Genomic DNA, 14,876 nt, shown 5'->3' on the forward strand with positions numbered 1-14,876 from the left:
TAGAGCAGATGGGCTGTCCCCACTGAGCCCTCCCCAGACTGCAAATCCATGAACAAAACAAATGTACTGTTTGAAAATTTGGGAGTAATTTGTTTTGCAACCATGGTAACTGTAAAACTTGGGGGGGGTTTCTTACTGATTTTTAGAAGTTCTTTATTTGTTCTAGATACTAATCATTTGTTAGTTTTACGTATTGTTAATTTCTTCAAACAATTTGTTAATTTTATCTATGATGCTCTTCCTTAAAATAGAATTCTTCATTTTTAGGTTATCAAAATATCAATTACTAGCTGTATAATATTGGGAATGTTGTTTTAATTTCTTTACCTATTAAATGAGGGTAATAATAGTACCTAGTTTATAGGGTTGCTATGCCAATTAAATAAAAGGATGACTGTGAAGCACATAGAACACTGCCTGGCATATACTAACTGCTATCAAAGGGTTAAAAAGGAATAAATAATTTCCCTTTATATCATGTCTTTTTGTATCTTATTTAAGAAACCCTTTCTACTTCTTGTGCTGTCCATATCTACTTTTGGTAAAAAGTTTATACTAACCTCGAAAAAATTTATTGGACACCTTTTCTCTTTTTCTTTGCTCCAGAATGTCTTTTGTCTTACTGTTCCTTAAAAATTTGATAAACCTCACCAATAAAAATACTTTGTGTGAAAGTTGTAAGGCGTAGAGGGATAATTACTGTTTCAATCTTTGTAAATGGTATCAGTTTGTTCAACTTTTCTGTTTCTTTAGGGTCAGTTTTAGCATGTTATATATTTCTTGAAAATTTGCATTTGCCTCTACGTTGTAAAATTAATTGGTGTATAGTTATTCATAACAATCCTCTTGTAAGACTTTAAAAATTTCTGCTTTATTTGAGGTTGTCTCTTTTTCTTTTCATATTTTGTTTGTGTTTTTCCTGTTTCTCATGATCAGTTTTACTGTAAGCTTTTGTAAGCATATTAGTGTTTTCAAAGTCAACTTTTATTTTAATTTAAATTTTTTAAGTTCTCTCATTTCATTGATTTCCACCATTATCTTTATTTGCTTCTTTATGTTTACTCAGTTGCTTGTTCTCTAACTTTCTTAGTTGAATAGTTAATTTTTATTTCTTTTTGGTTTATGATAAATATATTCAAATTTATAATTTTTTCCTTTAAGTATCACTTTACCTGATTCCCACAAATATTGGTATATAGTGCCTTCATTTATTTTAATTCTAAGTAGTTTACTCTTTCTTGTTTTATATATATATACGTTTTCATGTCAGAATAATTTTTATTATGGCAATTAAAAACTACTTTCGGGCTTCCTGGTTGCGCAGTGGTTAAGAATCTGCCTGCCAATGCAGGGGACAAGGGTTCGACCCTGGTCTGGGAAAATCCCACATGCCACGGAGCAATTAAGCCTGTGCGCCACAACTACTGAGGCTGCGCTCTAGCGCCCACAAGCCACAACTACTGAGCCCGTATGCCAAAACTACTGAAGCCCACATGCCTAGAGCCCGTGCTCTGCAACAAGAGAAGCCACCGCAATGAGAAGCCCGCACCCTGCAATGAAGAGTAGCCCCTGCTCACCACAGCTAGAGAAAGGCCCTGCGCAGCAACGAACAGCCAACACAGACAAAAATAAATGAACAAAAATAAAAAAAAAATTTTTTTAATTAAAAAAAAAAGCCTAAGAAGCTTTAAAAAAAAAAAAACTACTTTCAAATCAACTGTACTCCAATAAAAATTAATTTACCAAAAAAACTCCCCAAAACCTACTTTGATCAAGAATGGCATTCTGCAAACTGCTACATTATTGCATTGTCCAGTCTCTTGTTTCTCTATATCTAATAACTCCTTGAATAAAAATGTCCAGGACTTTTTCTTAAAAATCAGATTTTAATTTTTAATTGACATTATACTTTCATAATCATTTGGATTCCAATACCTTAATTATAACAAAACGGGCACTTGTTTCCAAAACATTTTGTGCTTAAAATTTCTTATTGGTGTGTCAACTTGTGTGTGTGTGTATTTATTTATTCTGATGTTTTTTAGAGAAGTTTTAGGTTAGCAGTAAAATCGAGCAGACAGTACAGAGATTTCCCATATACTCTCTGTCCCCACATATGGACAACCTCCCTCACTATCAACATCCCACATCAAAGTGGTACATTTGTTACACTAGACGAACATACATTGACACATCATAATCACTAAAGTCCATAGTTCAGTTGATGGTGTACATTCTACAGGTTTTGACAAATGTAATACAATGACATGTACCTACCATTACAGTGTCTTACAGAATAGTTTCACTACCCTAAAAATCCTGTGCTCCACCTATTCATCCTCCCTTCCCTCTAACTCCTGGCAACCTCTGATCCTGTAACTGTCTCCATAGTTTTGCCTTTTCCAGAATGTCATATAGTTGAAATTATACAGTATGTAGCCTTTTGGTGGCATCTTTCACTTAGCAGTGTGCATTTAAGGTTCCTTCACTCTTTTCATGGCTTGACAGCTCATTTATTTTTATCACTGAATAGTATTCCATTGTCTGGATGTACTGCAGTTTGTTTATCCATTTTTGTTTATCCATTTACCTACTGAAGGTCATCTTGGTTGCTTCCAACTTTTGGCAATTATGATTAAAGCTGCTATAAACATCTGGTTTTTGTGTAGACGTAAGTTTCCAGTTCATTCAAGGAACTACCAAGGAGCCCATTGCTGGGTCATATGGTAACAGTTTGTTTTGTTTTATAAGGAACTGCTAACTGTCTTCCCAAGTGGCTGTACCATTGCATTCCCACCAGCAATGAATGAGAGTTCTATTGTTCCACATTCTTGCCAGCATTTGGTGGTGTCATTGTTCTGGAATTTAGCCATTCTAATAGGTGTGTAGTGGTATCTAACTGCTGTTTTAATTAACATGTCCCTAATGACGTATACTTTTTAGCCTCTTTTCATATGCTGATTTGCCATGTGTATATCTTCTTTGGTGAAATGTCTGTTCAGGTGTTTTGCTCATTTTTCAGTTGAGTTGTTTGTTTTCTTATTGTTGAATTTAAGAGTTCTTTGTATATTTTGGATCAAAGATATGTCTTTTGCAAATATTTTTTCCCAGTTTATGGCTGGCCTTCTTATTCTTCTGACAGTGCCTTAGCAAGGCAGAAATTTTTAATTTTAGTGAAGTCCAGCTTGTCAATTCTTTCTTTCGTGACTTTGGTATTGTACCTGAAAAGTCTTTGCAATACTCAAATTTTCTCCTTTGTTATCTTCTAAGAGCTCTATAATTTTACATTTAGGTCTATAATCCATTTTGAGTTAATTTTTGTGAGGGGTGTAATGTCTGTGTCTAGATTCATTTTTTTTGCATGTGGATGTGTAGTTGTTCCAGCACCACTTGTTGAAGACTCTCTTTTTCTCCATTTTATTGCCTTTGCTCCTTTATCAAAGATCAATTGACTCTATTTATGTGGGTCTATTTCTGAGCTCTATTCTGTTCCACTGATCTGTTTTTCTATTCTCACTATTATGAGGTGTATCATGGGTCAGGGAGTGCTCCAAACTTTTGAAAGCAACTTCTATCAGAAGAATAATAAAGACTGAACATGCACATCAGTATATTTATATGTATTATTTATTATTTTTAATCTATATTACTATCATAATAATATTTAAGGAATGTTAGAGAGTTCTACTATTTTCTTCGTGTTCTCTTGCAATTGTATTATAGTATTTTCTTAGATCTGATACTTTTTTTCTAAATTCCTTTAAGCTATTTGTTTTATGAATGTTAATTTAGTTGAAACTAGATTTTATTGTGTCACTCTACATATATGAATAAATGTTAAACCACTGGGCATTGCAGTATCTGGGGGTAAATATGTACCTGAGGATACCACTGCTAACTTCTCCATGTCAGGGAACCCGCCCCCCTTCTCCCCTCAGGAGACCTCGAGATCCCCATGTAATATGTGAACTGGGAGATGGTGCAAGTGTCAATCTATTTATTAAGTATTAACAAGATTTAATTTGTTTTTTAGATAAAATATAGAAATTGTAATTATGTTTCTTTCATGCATCCTAAAAAATCATTGTCTTAATCCTAAAGTGCACTCATATTTCTGTGGCTCATACACTCCCCTTTTGAAAACAAACTGAGGCAGTGAGAATACGGGATTTAGAAATTCACACCAGAGTGTGAATCCTAACCTCACATCTTACTTGCTTTGTGAACTTAGGAAAATTACTTAACCTCTCTGAATTCAGTTTTTGCCATCTGAAAAATGGCAATAATATTATGTACCTTCCAGGATTGTTGCATAACATATGTGAAAGTGCCTAGGATATAGTAGGCATTCAATAAGTGCCCCTTCCAGTGTGGGTAGCTGGTCTCCTTGGCTATTCCTGAGTTCACATGCTAAAGAATATGGGTTTTTTAAAAAGATAAAATCATGACTCTCACATAAACGTAAAATGAGCATGGGTCAAAGATTTATTTAACTCATTAGTTAATGAGGAGGCCCGTAAGATGTTAAAATCTGTTCAAAGGAGAATTAAAAGAACGCATATATATAGGCAGATAAAGATGCTGAAATGAATTTACAAATAAATGTTAAAATGGTCAGTGTTTACAGGCAATATCAACGGCATCTCTATAGGACACAATTTGTATTTTTATGAGCAAATATTGGGGAGTCTGCTGGCCCTTATCTGGGTATGCCTTTCCTGTGCTTGGCCTAGAAATTCTTTTAAGTCAGTAAGCTCCAGGTAATTGTAGGGCTCATGTCACTTGTTTTTTGTCTCTCAGACATCATTGCCCTTCATTGCCTGATTTCCAGTGTCTTGAAAACTGTTGATTTGATATAGTGTGTCTGTTTTGTTGTTGTTGTTGGTGGTGGTGGTGATGGTGGTGGTGGTGATGCTGGTGGAGTGTGTGTGTGCGTTGTTTCAGGCAGGAGGGTAAACCTGGTTCCTGTATTCCATCTCATCTGGAAGTGAAAGACTGCTTCATTCATTCTGAATGCTATATAGTGTTCTCTTGTGTGACTGTCTACAAGCAGGCCATTGCCTCTCCCATCTGTAAACATCTGGGTTTGTATCCAGGTTTTGCTAGTGTCAGAAGTGTACATGTACATGTACATTGCTGTACATGCTTCCTGGTGTATTTGTGGTAGAGTTTCCCCTGAGTTAGACCTAGTAGTGCTCAAAGATTTGGAGCCCTGGTTTAGGGTGGGAGGTCTAGAGCCAGGAATTTGGTCTGTGGATATTCTGCAGAAAACCTCTCATCTTCTCTCTGGAGCAGCCTCTCCAGCCAGGGCTGCATCCTACAAGGAGGGCTTTTAACTAATCATCCTGCTGAGAGACTAACTGTCCTGGTAGTTGAGGTATCTACCATCAGCCAAGTCTGGAGGACTTCCCCCACCGCCCCCAACAGGGAATCTTCTCGAGAGTCTCCTCCAGTGTCATTGGGATTGCTTTGCTTTTCCTGGTGCAGGATGGGGACTGCTCGTAAAGCAACTTTACCACACACAGAGACTTCTTGCTCCGCCTTGCCTGTCTGAGTTCTTCCTCTGGCTCTTCCAGACATGGAGGGCTGGGGTGGGCTAGGGAGCTCTGGGATCAGAAATTTGGCCTCAAATTTTGTCTGGCATCCTTTGTTGAAATCTGACACACAAGCGATAGACTAACCTTGTGTGGGTTCACTATTTCTAAATGTTTGAGAACAAATAATAACAACAATCATTTAATTTTAGCTTTCATCTTCCTGTTCCTCTTTCTTGTTTTCTTAAACATGTGGCCTGCAGACAGCTGGCAGGCTCACAAACAGAAAATGAAGATTGACTAGTTCTGATTGCCCCAGGGTTACGTCCTTCGTGAAGTCCTATGAGGAAGTCCTAACTGTCCCTAGCTGTCCCTAGCTGGCCTTTGCTGGAAAACAGTTAGAAATCCTTCACACTAGCTAACACCTAGTATGAACTTTGCTCTCCCTCACCAAATCCCAGGGATCCCAAATCCCTTTCCACCCACAAACCACTTGAAGTAGAGTAGTGACAATGATCCTGAGTTTCACTACTTACCAGCTGTGTGACCTTAAGCAATGTTTAAACATTTCCCCATCTATATAATGGGTATACTATTTATTCCTATCTCATAGTAAATTTTGGAAAGATTAAACAAGATAGCTCCTGTGAGTACTTAGTAGAATGGTGGAATGTTTTAAGCACTCAGTAAAGATTAGCTTAGTGATTCTCAGCTGGGGTCAGTTTTGCTTCCAGGGGAAGCAAAAACATTTTAAGTTGTCACATCTTGGGGAGGGGGTGCTACTGGCATCTCGTGGATAGAATCCAGATGTGCTACTAAACATCCTACAATGCACAGGACAGTCCTCGCTCTAAAAACAAAAAGAATTATCCTGTCCAAATATCAACAGTGCTGAGGTTGAGAAACCCTGGGTTAGCTGTACACATATTATTATTCCTATGGACATAATACCTCTTTAGTCTGGATTGCGTCCTGGAGACCTAGAACACTAGATATGGAAGAGATATGAGAAATCAAATCCTATCGTCAGGTGAGTAAGTTACCAAAACAAGTGGATGCTCTTGGATGTGGGATCAACTTGTACATCTGTTGATCATAATTTCTTTGTCATCCTGTAATGTGTACTCAGCTTACTATTTAAGAAAGAAGAGTCTAGGCTACCATGTATACATTAGCTCCCTTTATTCCTTTGATCTTAGAAGATAAGCTATTGAGTCTCTAGGCTTCACTTTTTTCAATGAATCATGTTTATAATTCTTTCCCTTAAAAAAACACCGTTATACAGACTCGTTATTTAAAGGATTGAAATTAACCATTCTTCTTGACTCTGCTATGAGTCTGATTTCATTGAAAGTTAGACCAGACTCTATTGTCAGTTCAGCGTGGTGAGGCTGCCAATGCCTTGAAAGCTTTGTAGTCAGTTCAGTTCATTGAGCACCATCTATTTACCCAAACCAAGTTGGGTGCTAGAGAGATGGTAATGGATAAGATGAATATATGACACCAGTCTACTGGGGAAGTTGGAGACTGTACAATTAATTACCAGTGTGTTAAGTGTTATGAGAGGGGACAGATAACACAGAAATTTAATGGAGTCCTGGAGGTGCAGGAATACTTGCTAAGGAAGTGACACTTATGCTTGTCACATGAAGGATGAGTCAGGTAAGAGCCTACGGAGATTGGAGTTGAGGGAAGAATTGAAACGCATATGATTAGGGGGTGTACTTGTTATAACATCTCGATTTAGAGTTTGCCATGTGGTTTTATAGTTTAGAGCACAGAAGAGGAAACCCTCTTGTACACACATCTGGCTCTGCACAAGTTTAGATAATATTTTAGGTTCAATGAAAAATCATTCTACTATTAGCTCTTCTCTGAAAAGAATTTTACAACCTAGCAAAATAAGAACTAATTATGCACTCTTCTGCCTTTCAAAGCCCTCAAATGTTAAATGTCTTATATCTTCCTTCTAACGGGCTCCTTGTTTTGCTTATTTTGTTCAGCATAAATCAGAGCTAACACAATCCCATTTTTAATAGCTCTGTTTCAAAGTCTGTTGATATGCCAGTTGGTATGAACCATCCTAAGTGTCCTCCCTCATGGGCAAGACCCATCTGTCAAGATCTACAAGATGATATTTCCTGCTTATAGGAGACATTGATGTGGAGCTGAGTGCCCTGTCAAGGAGAAATCTGCTAAAGCTGCATGTTAATACACCAATGCCCTGCAATCTCATCTTTCAGAATTGTCAGAAAATCACAGATCCCATAGACCCACAATTGGTAATTAAAAGCAGTTCCTCCTGGTCTGACATAGAGGTAAGGTTTGTCCATGAGTGCAGGGTTGCCAAATTTAACAAATACAAATATAAGACAAATTATTTTTTAGTGTAAAAACACCACACATTTGTTATTTATCTGAAAGTCTTTGCTTGAAGAGCATTGTGAAATGTTAGACGAGCTTTTGTCCATTTATTCACATTTGTGTCATTGCTCACATGTCATTTTCTCAGTGATACCTCCCCTGACCACCCTATTTAAAATTGGGTGACTCCCAATGTCTCTTTCTTGCCTTTCTTCCCTCTACAGTACATCAAATTATTTATGTATTTTGCTTATTGACTGTCTTCTCCCCTTGTAGGTAAGCTTGAAGTCATGGATTTTGGTCTATTTTATTCACTGTAGTATCCTCAGGACCAAGAACAGGCCAGGTCATATGGGAGGTACTCAGTAAGTAGCTGTTGAAATCATTCATTCATTACTTTGTAAATGATTGTGGTTAGAAGCATAGACTCTAGAGACCCCTTGACTTGGATTTGAATTCTGACTCTAGAATATATCTGACATCTGTGATGTTAGATGAGTGTATCACTTTCTGTACATCGGTTTTCTCCTCTGGAAAGTGGATATAGAATAGCACCTCTTGGATGGATGTGCTAAGAAAAAGATAATGCCTATAAAGCCCCCAGCACAGTGCCTGGAACACTGTAAGCATTTAATAAATGGAACTATTATCCATTTAGCAAATATTTGTTGAGCATCCTTTCTATCTCTCAGAATGTTCTGGGTGTTGGGAGGATCTCAGTGAGCAACACATGGTCTCTGACCTTAAAGAGATAAGAACCTAATGAGAAAATAAGCATGAAACTGTCGTAGGTCATAATGAATGCTGTAGCAGAGGTAGCAAAATGATCTATGGGAGCATTAGGAGGGCACCTGACTCAGAGATGGGTGGTGGGAAGAGTCAGAAAAAGTCCATGGAAGAATTGTTATCTATTTAAAAATAATATGTCTAGTTAACCAGAAGCAGATGAGATGGGGATGGGCAGGGTAGAGAAAATATTCCAAGAAGAGGGAACAGTGGATATCAGAGTCCAGAAGAAAGAACGAGCACTTGACTTACGTGTTGGGGGAGGGCAAGCAGGGCAGTGTGGCTGGATCACAGAAAGAAGCATGAGGAAGAAGAAGATGATGAGCCTGGGGACCAGCAGGTCAGATCATGAAGGATCTTATAAGCTTGTCAAGGAGTTTAGACTGTAACCTGGGGACAGAGGGCCATTGAGGCCAAGATTTACATTTTAAGAAGATACCTCTATCTGGAGTACTGGATTTGGGAGATTGAAAGTAAAAGGGAAGACAGTAAGGAGGTTTGGGAAATGATCCAGATACAACAGGATGGGGATCTGAAAGTTCCTTGGGATGGGAAGGAGTGTCTTAGATGATAATTAGAAGGTAGAATAGAGAGGACTTGAGCATTGGTTTTCTCATTGGATCTTACAATAACTTTGGAAGAATCTCTGTTTTCTGTGGATATTTTTCCTTACAATGCCATTGTCTGATTTTGATATCTGATTTTGGCATAACGCTGGCCTCAGAAAAAGTTGAGAAATATTCTGTCATCTTGAATTTACCGGAGGAATTTGTATAGAATTGTCATTATTTCTCCTTTAAACATTTGGTAGAATTCATCTGGGCTTGGAGTTTTCTTTGTGGGAAGGATTTTAACTACTAATTTGATTTCTTTAATAGATCTGGATTATTCAATTTATTTATTTCTTTTTGAGGGAGCTTTGATGGTTTGTGATTTTTGAAGAATTTGTTCATTTTAGCTAAGTTGTCAAGTTTACATGTATAATGATGTTCATGACATTCCCTTGTTATCATTTTAATATCTGTAGAATAGTGTCACTTTCTCATTCCTGATATTGATACTTTGTGCTTTCTCTTTGTGTCATGATCATTGTAGCTAGAAGTTTATTAGCTTTATTGATCTTCTCAAAGAATCAGTTTTTTTCATTGATTTACTCTATTTTTTTGTGTTTCATTCAATTCATTTCCACTTGATTATAATTATTTCTTTTGTTCTGATTACTTTGATTTAATTTGCTCTTTTTTTCTAGTTTCTTAAAGTAGAAGCTGAGGTAATTGATTTGAGACTTTTCTTTTTTTCTAATAAAGGCATGTATTGTCATATATTTCCCTGCAAGTACTACTTCAGCTGCTTTCCACAAATTCTGATATACTATGTTTTCATTTTCATTCAGTTGAAAAAACTTTGTAAATTCTCTTTTAATTTATTTTATGACACATGGGTTACTTAGAAATGTGTTGTTGGACTTACAAATATTTGGGGATTTTCCTGATATTGTTCTGTTATTTATTTCTAAAGTAATTTTATTGTGGTCAGAAAAACCCCTTTGTATAACAGAATTATTCTAAATTTATTAATACTTGTTTTATGTAACAGATTATGGTCTTAGTAAATGTCTATGTAAACTTAAAAAGAATGCATATTCTGTTATTGTTGGGTGGAGTGTTCTACAGATGTTAGGGTCAAGTTGGTTGATAGTTTTGTTCAACCTTTTATATACTTGTTAATTTTCTGTATAGTTTTTCTATCCATTATTGAGAGCGGGATGTTGCATCTCCAACTAGTGTTGTTGTATTATCTATTTCTGCCTTCAATTCTGTCACTTTTTGTTTCCTGTATTTTCAGGCTTTGATGTTAGGTGCATGTATGTATAAATTATTTTATCTTCCTGATGAACTGACCTTTTTATCATTCTAAAACATCCCTCTTTGTTTCTAGCAATTTTTTCATCTTTTACTCTATTTTTTCTTTTATTAATATAGCCACTCCAGCCACTGCATTGGAACATCTGAAACACAGTTATTATAACTTTTAATGTCCTTGTCTGCTGTTTCTAAAATCTGTGCTAGTTTCTTGTCAGCTTCTATTGATTGATCATCCTCTTAATTATAAGTAGTGCTTTTCTGCTTCTTTGCAGACCTAATTTTTTATTATAAATCATACATTATCTATCTCTGTTTATCTATCATCTATCTATCTATCTATCTATTATACATTTTACCTTGCTGGGTAGAGGATATTTTTGTATTCTTATGAATAATCTTGAGCATAGTTCTTGGATACAGTTAAGTTACTTGGAAACAGTTTGATCCTTTTGGGTCTTGCTTTTATGATTTGTTAAGCAGGTCCAGAGCAATGCTCAGTCGAGGTCTAATTATCCCCTACTGCTGAGGCAAGACTCAACCCCATGCCCCTTGAATTACAGGTTCTCCAGTCTGGCTGGTGGTAGCAGGCACTACCTCAGCCTTGTGTGAGACCAGGGCACTATCCCTCTTACTCTTCTGGATAGTTCTTTCCCCAGCGTCAGATACTTTCCTCACATGTATGCACTGACCTGTACTCTAATTGAATACTCAACAGGGACTTGGCCATATATCTCTAGGATTCTTCGTGCACATCTCTCATTTGCAGTATTCTGTCCTGCCAACAATACTGTCCTTGGACTCTCAGCTCAACTCAGGGAGTCACTTGGACTCTTCTTGGGTTACATCTTTCCTGGACCATTATCTAGAATCTTTCTCAATGCAGAAAGCAGTGGCGATAATAGGACTCACCTCTTTTTTCCCCTATCTCTCAGGGAATACTGTCCTTTGTTGCCTGATGTCCACTGCCATAATAACCATTGTTTCATACATTTTGTCTTTTTTGGAGGAGAGGGAGTTTTAGGCAGGGGGTAAGTCTGGCCCCCTGTTACTTCATCTTGGCTGAAAGTAGAAGTCCCTCCTATATATCTGAAAGCTGAAAAATTAAATTATTTTACTCATAATTTAATATTTACCTGTAAAAGATAAGAATACTTTAAAAATATACAATCACAATACCATTTTCTCACCTTTTAAAAACTGATGATGATTTTTAAAATGTACCTTATTCAGTTATCTCAGATAAAGTCACTTTATTTTCACCGTTTGTTTGCTTGAATCAAGATCCAAATAAGGTCCACACCTGGGTTTTGTTGGTGCACATCTTAAGTCTCTTTTAATTTATAGGTTACCCCTCCATCTCCCTTTTCTCTCTCCATACCTCACTCTCTCCTTGTTTATTTTTTCAGGAACCAGTCTTTGCCTTGTAGAGTTTTTGCTACAGTTGTGATTTTGCCAACTGCACCGCCATATTTCTCCAGGCTTTATTTCCTACAAATTATTAATAGATCTAGGAGCTTGATCAGGTCCAGGCTCCATGTCATTTTAAAATGTGCTTTATTAGCTCTTTATATTTGAGCTAATTTTCATTAAATTCCTGAGAAGGTCACAGAAAGAGACATGCCTTTGTGAATCTGTTTTTTTATTTACCACAACTAACCTTGGATCACTTAGTCATCTCTAAAAGAAGCTATTGGAATCAGTGAAAAAGTTAATACAGGGAAAGAGATAGCCCAGAAAATTTACAAATATACTGAGCTAAAATTCTGAGCTGAATGCCCTAGAAAGGACATAGCAAGGACAACTGGATATGGCTGAATTGAGGCTGGTCTGTGAATTTAATTTCAGATTTTATTATCTTAATTTACACATTCATAAAAATGAAATAGGTCATTATCAAGTGCTTAATTTTCAGTGTAAGCCATAAAAATGTGTACACATATAATACAGCCTGAATTATAGTTAAGACTTTCATTCCAGTCTCCGGTGATTTGGCACCTATAGGATAAGACTGTGGTGAAAAATGTTATTAGTCTTCTTCCTTCACTCACCCACTTATTCTATTATATAATTAGTAATTTAGTCATACATTCATTCATGAATGAAAGTGGCAGACACAGGACATACACTGATTTGCTTTGAAGGCCTCAGTCTCAAGGGAAGACAAGTGAAAAACACAAACCACTGACTTGTAAAAGAAGGTTATTAAAAATTGCTGTGGGAGTCCAGAGAACGAAGTGACTTTATCTACCATGCAAACTAAGGAAAGATGATCTTTTCTCTGTTTTCTGAATTTTACTACTAAAGGCACATATAACTTTTATCTCCATAAAAGAAAAAGCTTCAAATCTGTTTGCAGTAGATGCTCTCAAAGTTACTTTCTAGTCCTAACATTTTTTCACATTCTGAGTTCTGGGACCTCTGAGATGGATTCTGTTGGTCAGGGTGACAATGTCAGCCCAGGGATATAAATATTTGCAGGAATGGTTGTGATTCAGGATAGTTAAGAGAGGTAAAAACAAGCAAAAGGTCACAAAAGCCAGGGATGAGATGCGAAGAGAGCATGAGCCAGATCTTAAAACCCCATCAGTAAGCAGACTGGGCTCTGGGAGACACCAAATTCAGGGGCATAAATACAAGAGTCATAATTTGTATGTGTTTCTGAGATCAAAGTCTATAGCTAATATTTATAGAGCACTTACTATATTCCACATACTCTTACATGTTTTCACTTTTAGATCCTTACAAAAACCCTATGGGATAGGTTTTATTATTAGTCCCGTTTATCAAGTGAGGAAACTGAGGTACAGGGAAGGTAGGTGAGTCATAGCTAGCATGCGGCAGAACTGAGATTTGAACATCTGATGCAGAAGCTACTCCCTTACTTATATATGAAGGAGGACAAGGCTTAAGAACACTCAGCAAGCTGGAGATTCAGGAGAGCTGATAGTGTAGTTCCAGTCTGGGTCTGAAGGCCTGAGAACCAGGAGAGTTGATGGTGTAAATATCCAGTCTGAAGGCTGGTAGGCTTGAGACCTTAGAAGAGCGAGCCGATGTTTCAGTTTGAGACTGAAGGCAGGAAAAAAAATAGTGATGTCCCCAGCTCAAGGCAGTCAGGCAGGAGGCGTTCCCTGTTATCCAGCCTTTTTTATTCAGGCCTTCTACTGAGTGGTTGAGGCCCACCCACATTAGGAAGGGTAATCTGCTCTATTCAGTCTACCAATTCAAATGCCAATCTCATCCAGCAATATCCTCACGGGCATACCCAGAGTAATGTTTGACCAAATATATGACATCCCTTGGCCCAGTCAGTTTGACACATAAAATTAGCCATCACAGGTGGACACAGAATCTTCCACCATATCACTGATATCCAACCACATCCTTCTGTAGTCACACCCTGTGCAGAATTTGTAGCGCTGGATTTGTTTTAGTGGCAAAGGGGGTATAATTTATGGAGCCCATAATTCTACCAGCCACTTCTCAGCCCTCTATGGGCTTATGTCCTCCAGGTGAGCTGACAGTGGTCCTTACCAAAGGATTCACTATAAATTATAGCATCACATTATAGGTTTTATAATTAACCTTGAAATGGTTATTCCAGAAGTCACAGGGGTCATGATTTCATAATTGGTGAGATGGTAGTGGCAACACCTTTCCTCCCAAATTCAGGCACACGAAAGAGATAAGTCAACCTGCGGAAGGTATATGTGTATGGGGATTTTTTATGTGTATGAGCATGACTAGGCTTTCAACTAGCATTTTAGTTTCAGAACATAAACTAGCCTAAGCTGTTCCAAAATCCAACAGGAGGAGAAGGAACCTCTGTACACTTGAAATAAACTCACTAACTGACATCAGGCTAGGACTGCCCTCTGAAGGGAAGTGCAGGTGATGTAACTACAAGGCAAATAAATTGCAAAACAAAGCTTTGACTCAAGCAAAGACAGAGCATTTTTAAGTGGTGACAAAAAACTGAAACTTTGGAAGGCCTTTGACAAAAGAGTATCTGTTAGTTTTTCTTTTAAGTTAACAATGGTAGAAGAGAACAGAATAGTAGCTCCAAAAGAGAATTGTCTGGATATCAAAGGATTAATAGAAACCTTTGAGAGAATTGACCTCCCAAATGTTTCTGCAAAAATGACCTTCTTAATGATCATGCTGAGAAAGTAGAATATAACTCAAGGAGCTATATGGAAAAATTATACCTCTCCCTCAAAAATAAATAGATAAGGTCACAATTGATTAATTATTTGTTCTAAAAATTAGTAGTTGCAATTGTGAGATAAAATTTTATAAATACAATAAACTTACATTTTATAGTATTTAG

Source organism: Monodon monoceros, unplaced genomic scaffold (assembly GCF_005190385.1).
Source record: "Monodon monoceros isolate NGI ecotype Baffin Bay Population unplaced genomic scaffold, NGI_Narwhal_1 Super_Scaffold_2, whole genome shotgun sequence".
Lineage (NCBI taxonomy): Eukaryota > Metazoa > Chordata > Mammalia > Artiodactyla > Monodontidae > Monodon > Monodon monoceros.